The 8,692-nt window shown below is 45.1% G+C and overlaps 1 pseudogene; it reads left to right on the top strand.

Annotated features, from left to right (window-relative positions):
- The first annotated feature begins 6,966 nt into the window (after positions 1-6,966).
- Positions 6,967-8,327, top strand: LOC149872626 (uncharacterized; annotated as a pseudogene).
- Positions 8,328-8,692: the final 365 nt, after the last annotated feature.

Here is an 8,692-nt window from a genome sequence, read left to right as displayed (position 1 = left end):
TACCAAACTTACATTTAGAAAAAGCATGACAGAGTGGATCATAATTACATATCCAAAGTTCTAGGAAAGATAGGGATCCCAGAGAAATGTATATGTTGGATAAGGTATAGAGAAGCAGAGAGTCAAGTCCAAATTAATAAGATAAGGGTGCCGCCTCTTACCACTACCATTTGTGTGCAGCATGGAACTGTTAGCATCAAGAAAAAAAAGAGACAAGAAGTGCACGGACTAAAGATACCAGAAGGCAATCTGCTAAAATATATACTATACATGGATGATATAAATGTAGTGTTTAGAGATGGGCTTAACTGGTGATGCGCAGGGGGTGCACATGGGTACATGTACACCCTCTGAGATTGACAGTGCACCCCCTGAAAGAAGCGTGGCTAATGCTGCCAGCGGTGTCTGCAGGCAGTCACAGCTTACCACTGGCTGCTGCTGCCAGTGCCGTTGGCGGTGTCTACAGGTGGTCGCCTACTACCAGTCAGAGCTTGCCTGGGAGCCTGTTGAAGCTCCCCATTTGCCACCACCATGCCCCTGCTGTTGTCACTGCCACCGCCACCTGTGAGCACTCACCATGCCCCCTCCAGCCTCTGGGGTCATGCATCATTCATGATAGACTTTCAATGGAAACGAGGCTAAAGCCTAGCTCAGAGTATGGAGAAGTGATGGGGGCTAAACTAAATAGATCACAGATCAAAAAACATGATAATAGGAGTAGGATATTGTAGGTACTTGAAGAAGCTGGGCCTTCAAATAACAGAGAGAGAAATTAGGGTGCTTGAGACCTCAATGGACACAAAGGGAAAAGGTAATAAGGCATGGGAAAAGGTGAGAGCAAGGCTACAGCAAATACTTTGATTATGGTCCAGAATAATGCTGTCCTTTGCCACAAACATGGTGGGGTTTAAGGTTGTGCTACTGCTGATTATTCTATATACGGGAATTGTATTCCCATTGATGTGGCAACAGACACACAGGGAAATATGTATATTTTTCTGAAATGCCAGAAGAGAATTGTTGCCTTATACAAAGCAAGAGAGATGGGGGCTGCCAGCTTGGGATTGTTTGTCTTCTAGTCACTGCTGATTCATTATATCAGGTGGAAGGGTTCATGCAGAGGTACAAAACAGGGAAGGTAAGGCTGGAGGTCCTGAATGATCGTAAGAAACTGAAGAAGGCGGTAAGGAAAAGACACAGGATGACACTGGTGAGAAACTTCACAGAAGGACAAGTAAAGGTGTCAGCAGTGGTGGCAGGTAAACAACTAAAATACAAACTTGCTGACCAAGAGTGGGGGGTCGTAAGATATATCTTGCCAGTAAAAGAAGTTCAACACAGATAGGGCTTGACAGGCTCATCAAGGTGCCCAAGGGAGAGGTGCAGGGAAGAAGAAACAGTGGGACATGTTTTGGGAGTGTACATATGCAAAGCGGGTATGGGAAAGGGTCTGCTGCTTTCTGTGTCACCAAAATAAACTTGTCATTAGTGTGGGAAAAAAGGAAAGTGTGGGTGGAAAACACTTTCCAAAATAAAAACCTTGTTTCTGACCCAACAATGCAACAAAAAGGCTTCAACCTTCCACGGAGCATGTGGACAACCCCGTAATAGGATATACACTGGACGTGGCCAGTGTGGCCACCTGATGTACAAGTGGCATCTAAAAACCTTGCCTGGATGTGACTGTGGAAACCCTCCCCAAACCATGGAGCACATTATAACATCTTGCCCCAGATGCAAGTTTGAGGGCAACATCCTCAAATAATGGCCACAAGCTGGAGGAGAGCAGATTTAGATTAGATATTAGGAGGAACTTCTTCACAGTTCGAGTGGCCAAGGTCTGGAACGGGCTCCCAAGGGAGGTGGTGCTCTCCCCTACCCTGGGGGTCTTCAAGAGAAGGTTGGATGTGTATCTAGCTGGGGTAATGTAGGTCCAGCACTCTTTCCTGCTTATGCAGGGGGTCGGACTCGATGATCTATTGAGGTCCCTTCCGACCCTAGCATCTATGAATCTATGAATCTATGAATCCTGGAGTTACACTCACTTCCCAAAAGTGCATGGTCTGGTTGAGGAATTTGGAATTAAAGCTTTTACCATAGCTCTTTCTCCTAAAGCCATATGAAAGAAAGAAAAAAAGAAAGAAGTGTGGGAGATGGTACTATATGAATTCATACGAAGGGGACTGGAGGAAACATTATTAAGGCCTTTATTAGCATGTGTTAAAACTAGTTTATGGAAAGTAATAAACCTCTGGACATTTAAGGGGTTAGCTTTACTGAAAGTGTGTCTGAACCTGGTGCTGCATGAACTGAAATACTACGTCAATTGGGACAAGAGAGGGATCAGCAAGGTAGAGGTGGAGAAGCAGTGGAGGAAATAGGATGAGATGCTCTTGTTTCACTAAACCAGCAAAGAGACTGATGAGATGGGCAGAGAGTTTCAGGTGGCTGCTGAGATAACAGTTATTTTGTGGGGTTCTGTAGGAAGAAAAAGGTTTCGGTAAGGGTTTGGTTTTTGTGGGAGGCTGATATATGTTACTTAATATAAATAGGATTTAATATATGTATCCGTATGTTTTTGATGTGTAGTGGTTTATGCGCTATGAAGTCTTGGTAAAACAAGGAGGCTCAATATATGAATCTTTGTAAGTTAGGATGAAACATGTGTTTTTAATAAAAATTCATTTTAAAAAAAGTTCCCAACAGTATACTTACCTGGCAAGGGAGATACCCCTATGAGGTGATTTTTGGGCTGGGGTGTTTTATTTTTTTGGAAGGGAAGATACCGTTCTTCTCAGCTTTAAATGACCTGGTGTGAGAGTGGAGACCTGAGACCCCTGCAAGAGTGTACGAATGCCTCCAAACGTGAAGATCTTGACTACACAGTTTATGGTGATAGAGCATTACTCTTGGCCTTTCCCTCTAGCTTGATCCTTTGGCCTTTTCACCAGGGGCAAGTAAGACGAGGGAACATCCGGCTTCCAGGGACTCCAAGGCTTCTGGGCTTGGGGCTTGTACATAGATCACCTGCCATGGATTTTGGAATATCTGAAGCCCCAAACTGAAGAGTCTGGGAGGTAGGAAACTTGCTGGTGGGAGTGCCACACAGACTTGAATGATTGAGCTATGCTCAGTCAATAGAATTTGTAATTGATTTGGCCCAAGACATGAAATTTCAAAAAACAAAAAAATCAGTGGGTGTTTTTACACATACTCTGGTACTCTGGTGTGTGTGTGGGAGGGTGGGGAGCACTTTAATTAGAGTGGCTCTAAGAGCCACTTTAATTAAACTACCTGCAGCGTCACATGTATTCAGTGTCCTGTATTTCAAAAGGCAGTGGGCGTGCTTTAACTAAAGCTCGTTCAATTCAATTTAGTTAATGCACCCCTGCCACCATTTTGAAGCTCAGGAACACTGAATAAATGTGATGCAAAGGTTGCTGAAGCATGCTAATTATCATGCTCCAGGAGACTTAGTTAACTGAGTCTGCTCTGATGCATGCTAACTAGCATGTCAGAGCTGACGTCCAGCATGTATATAGGTGCCTAGTATATTTGCCCAATATGGACCATATGTTTTATAGTTATGTTCAGCATATGCTGCATTTAATCAACTTCATCATTGATTTCCACTTCTGATCACATGCTGCTTTTGGCATCAGTTTAATGATAGGCACTGTATTTAATGAGACTTTCTTGTATGAAAATGTAAGATGAGGGGCTTTTCTCCCCATGCTGTTTCGGGGAGGGGGAATTTTCCTCTTGTATTCAAACAAATATGGCAAACTTATAAACAATGATAAGATGCAATATTCTGTTGGTCCATTTATGACACTATATAATACGACAATATATAATGACACTGTTATAAGTCTTAGGCTAGGCAGGCAGGGCTGGGAGCAGTAATATATGTTTGCTCCTATGCAGGGTTGGATCCAGAGGGGGTGCAGTGGTGTGGTCACAATCCCTCTTTCAAACAATGCCGTGGGACCAGTAGCCATGGACTCCAAGTCCTTGAATCAGGTTGGAATTTTCCCCCCTCCCACCTCCTCTATGCTCAGAGGCAGATCCCCTCCCATCCTCTCCCATTCCTCCTTCCCCTCCTGCTGCTGGCATTGTCCCCACTGTTTCCAGCTGCCCTGGGGGAGGTCCAGAGTCATTCCTGCCCTGCTTGAACCAGGCTGTGTGAAAAATCAGACTGTGTGGGAAGTCAGGATCAGCCCAGGACAGCAACAGCAGCAGCTGGCATATTCCCCCTCCCTGTTCAGCCTGCCCGGGGTCTTTTTCACCAGTCTGGGAGAAGGGTCAGGGGGTGGGAACCTGCCTGCTGCCACTGTTGCTGCCACCCTGGGCTGACCCCAGCTCCCTGCATACTCTGGCTAGAGTAGGACAGGAGCTTCTTTCTGCTTCCAGGGCGGCTGGAGAGAGCAGAGACAGTGGCAGCAGTGAAAGTTGGAGTAAGAGGGGAGAAGCAGGAGGGTAAAAGTGGGGAGGACATGTACTGCTGAACATGTAGGGGAAGGAGGGCGAGAAGAAAGGAAGTTCTTACCTGATTTGGGGACTATAAAAAAGTCCCTAGCTGCTGCTCCTTTAGCATGGTCTGCCTGTCCCAGTTGAGGCAGGGAAGTGGGACTGGGGTGCAGCCACCCCTGCACATAGGCAGAGGAAGAAAATATGATTGGGGAGAGGGCTGGGTGAGTGTGTGCGCATTCATGCACCCCACCCCACCCCACCCCACCAGCAGGTAAGCCTGTTGTGGGGAAGGGCTAGGGGTGCAGACTGAGGCTCCTGTAGTGAGGGTGGGAGTAGGGAAGAGAAAGGGACAGGAGCTGGGGTGAATAAGGCCCCAGGGCAGGTCATGGGACAGTTGGTGCCTGGGAGTCTCATCCGGGGGGGCGGAGGGGGGCTCCCACCACTGCACACACCCCCAGGGCAGGCACCATGCACGTGCCCCACAGATCTGTTTGCAGAGTGGAGGCGGGTTGCTGTTGTGGACTGAGGTCTGCACCCTGCTGCCAGCATGCCAAGAAGGCCAAGACACCATGTTCCTCCCACTGCCTGAACCAATGCACAGGAGGCATGTGGCATTGTGCCACTCTTGGGGCACCAGAAGCAGACTGCAGAGCCCATCCCACAGTGGCAGCCTGCCTCCACCCCACAGGTCTGGAGGGGCATGTACCCCATGTGCCTGCCCCAGGTGTGTACACAACAGCAGGAGCCCCCTCTCCCCCCCTCCTGCATCCCTGGCTGAGCTGCCCAGGCTCCGAGCATCCCACAACCCACCCTGGGGCCCTATTCACTTCCACCATGGGGGCCTCAACTGGCCCTCCCATGCCCATTCCCTCTCCTTTCAAGAAGATTTTCTCCTTCCAATCCTTAGTTGTTCTGGTGAGACTGCCTTTTGTATTGGCAAGAAAGATTCTAAAAAATGTCTTTCCCTGGTAAAAGTCCCTAAATAGATAGGAGGACCTGGATTATGAAAGCAACCCAAAAATTAGAACTACTCTACATGTGTCCTCATATGGCAATAAGAACTTGACAAGTGGGTCCCTTTCTCTTCCTTCCTTGTCAATGTAGCATATGTATCCCCATAGCTGCTTGAACTATTTACACTGCATGATATTCCTGGTTAATGTAACTCTCAGTGAATCATTTGCTAACAAATCCCCTTTTTGTCAGTGTAGGTGCAACCATGGGGGCTGTTATAAAGCTTTTGTGTACTGAACTTTAAGTATCACAACCTGCACTCAGCCATATGGACTTTCAATATGAGTTCTCATTTTATGGCTTAACTTGGCTTCTAGAATATTCTTGATTCATGCATATTGCTCCTTTGGTTTGGAACACAGACACCTCTCCCACAACAGGACACATGTCCCTCTTCTACCCACAACTCTCCAGACTTTTCCTATGCTGATATATAATTAATCCTTTTATGGCCCACTCAGGACAAATTTGAATTAGAAATTGTCTCGTACATTATCCTTCTGCTATAGTTAATTATGATTTACATTATTTTACTGGGTCTTCTTCAGAATTTAAGCACTGGCAGACAATTTTTAGCACACATTTTGCCAATTTCCCCCGTATTCTTCTTGAATGAGTTTTTAATTAAACTTTCACCTAAAGTAGTTACCAGCTGCTGTTTATGTAACTAGCAGAACTGAATCTCTAGACTGTGCGTGTAAAAGGATTACAACTGAGAAGCAGAAAATCTTGGTTTCCTTCCAGTTTTGTCAGGTATTTGTTATGGAACCATAGATATATTGCCTAATCTCTTTGAACCTGAGCTCTTGCCACTCAAAGATAGAGCGATAGGGGCCATGGAAATGCCTAGTTTAATTCATATTTCCATCATTTAGGATTTGTCTATATGAGACACTACTTCACAATAGCAACAAGCTACTGCACAGTAGCACTACCAGGCACTAACCATGCGGCGATTATACTATGCAGTAGTAATGAGCTACTAAATAGTAGCTCATTGCTACTGTGCAGTTGCATCAGAAAAAAAACTGCAGCAATGGTACTGTGCAGTAACAACTGTGCAGCCTACTGCTCACATAGATGCAGCTTTATAAAATGATAATACCTATGTGTTTTGCTATCACATACAGCAATGCCTATTGTTTCTGTACTCTACCAGACTATTGGTCCATCTATTCCACTCTTCTTTTTGATAATGACCAACACCAGGTTCTTCAAAAGTGGGTGTGTGGACATGAGATGTTTGCTGTGGAGTAGACTAATTAGCTTCATGGTAAACATGTTGCATCTACACTTGTGCCCCTATTAGGCTGCAGCAAACTAATTAACTCTGCAGCAGGATAGTACTTATAAATATAAGTCGAACCAATCCTAACACCACTTCTCACCCAAACAGCAAGTTCTCGCCAAGACACTACAGACTTTCTACAGAAACTTAAAAACATAGACCCCCTTCCCAACAACACCCTCCTAGCCACCATGGAGGCTAGCAGCTTATATACCAGCATCCTACACCATGATGGCATCGAAGCCTGCCTTATATGTCTATAAGAGCAAGATTACTACTCAGAGTACAGACTCAAAGGTATTACTGACCATATACACTTCATCCTCACACACAACAATTTCACTTTTAATAATCAACACTTCCTCCAGATCATGGGCACAGCTATGGGCACCAAAGTGGCCCCACAGTATGCCAACCTTTTTATATGCCACCTGGAAGAAGATTTCCTCAAGGACTATACCATCAAACCCTTGCTATACTTAAGATATATTGATGACATCTTCATTATTTGGACTGAAAACCTTCAATCTCTGATTCAGTTCCATCAGAAATTCAACAGTCATCATCCCTTTATCTGACTATCTCTTGAATACTTCAGCACCAGCATCTCCTTTTTAGACATAAAGATCAGTATCTAGAATGGTAAAATACAGACTGACGTTATACAAGAAACCACAGACCAACAGACATATCTGCACAGAACCAGCAAGAAAGCTGTGATATACAGCCAAGCCCTCAGATACCACTGAATTTGCACTGAGGAGAACACCCAGGATTGCCAGCTCACCAATCTTAAAATGGCTTTCACCCAACAAAGACACTCCTCCAGAGAGATAGATCGTATGTCTGAAAGAACCACCCGGATAACACATGAAGAATTGCTGCAGTACAGAATAAAACCCACCATGAATCGTACACCGCTGGTTATGACATATCACCTCTCCCTTGAACCCATACAGAAAATCCTCAAACAATTGCAACCCATGCTAGAAAGAGACCCTGTTCTTTAAGAGATCTTTCCAGAGCCACCCATCCTAGCCTTCAAACAAGCACTGGACCTTGCAAACTTCATCACCAGAAGCAAAATTCCTCAGGCCCAGAACAACTGAATGGATCCAGACCACGCCAGGACAAGAAATGCAAAACCGCCAGCACATCTCTATCACCCCCACAGTTACTATACACCCCACAACAGAGCCATCAGCATTCCTGAATCTTACAGCTGCATCTCCAGAAATGTCATATATCTCATCCAATGCACCAAATGCCCTGATGGAAAATACATAGGAAAGACCAAACAACAACTGTGCGCCTGAATGAATGCACACCGGAAACCTCTCAAAGACAGGAATACCCAATTACCTGTGGGGGCACATTTCTCACAAGAAAACAACTCACTCTCCAATCTCTCAGTTCTAATTCTCAAAGGGAAACTACAAAACAATTTTCAGAGATGAGCCTATGAACTTCACTTCATCAACTTCCTGGATACAAAAAATCATGGACTAAATATAGACATATTATGACACATTATAACCTGCCTGACATCTGACTCCCCAGGTACCTCTCCATTATTTAACTGCTACATTCATCCCTCTTCTCCCCCCACCACGCAGCTTGTCTCTCACCTACTGACTCCTTAGTTTACATCATCACTGACCACTGACCTTCACTGTCTCACATGCATACCAGCCCAGCCTCTGGCTTCTTTACTGTTCATCCCATCCAGGAAGAGCACACACCAACTGCAGAAACTTTCCTCAGCCTGATGAAGGGTTTTTGAACCCAAAAGATTGCCAAAAAATTTTTCTCAACTATTTAAATTGGTCTAATTAAAGACATCAGATTCACCCAAAGAATCTTGTCTGCCTATATATAGAGTTGTTGGTTGCAGCCATGTTGGTCTAAGAACATAGG

Source organism: Crocodylus siamensis, chromosome 1 (genome assembly GCF_052110815.1).
Source record: "Crocodylus siamensis isolate JL-2025a chromosome 1, ASM5211081v1, whole genome shotgun sequence".
In the NCBI taxonomy this organism is placed as follows: Eukaryota; Metazoa; Chordata; order Crocodylia; family Crocodylidae; genus Crocodylus; species Crocodylus siamensis.
This window is presented reverse-complemented; position numbering and strand designations above follow the sequence as displayed.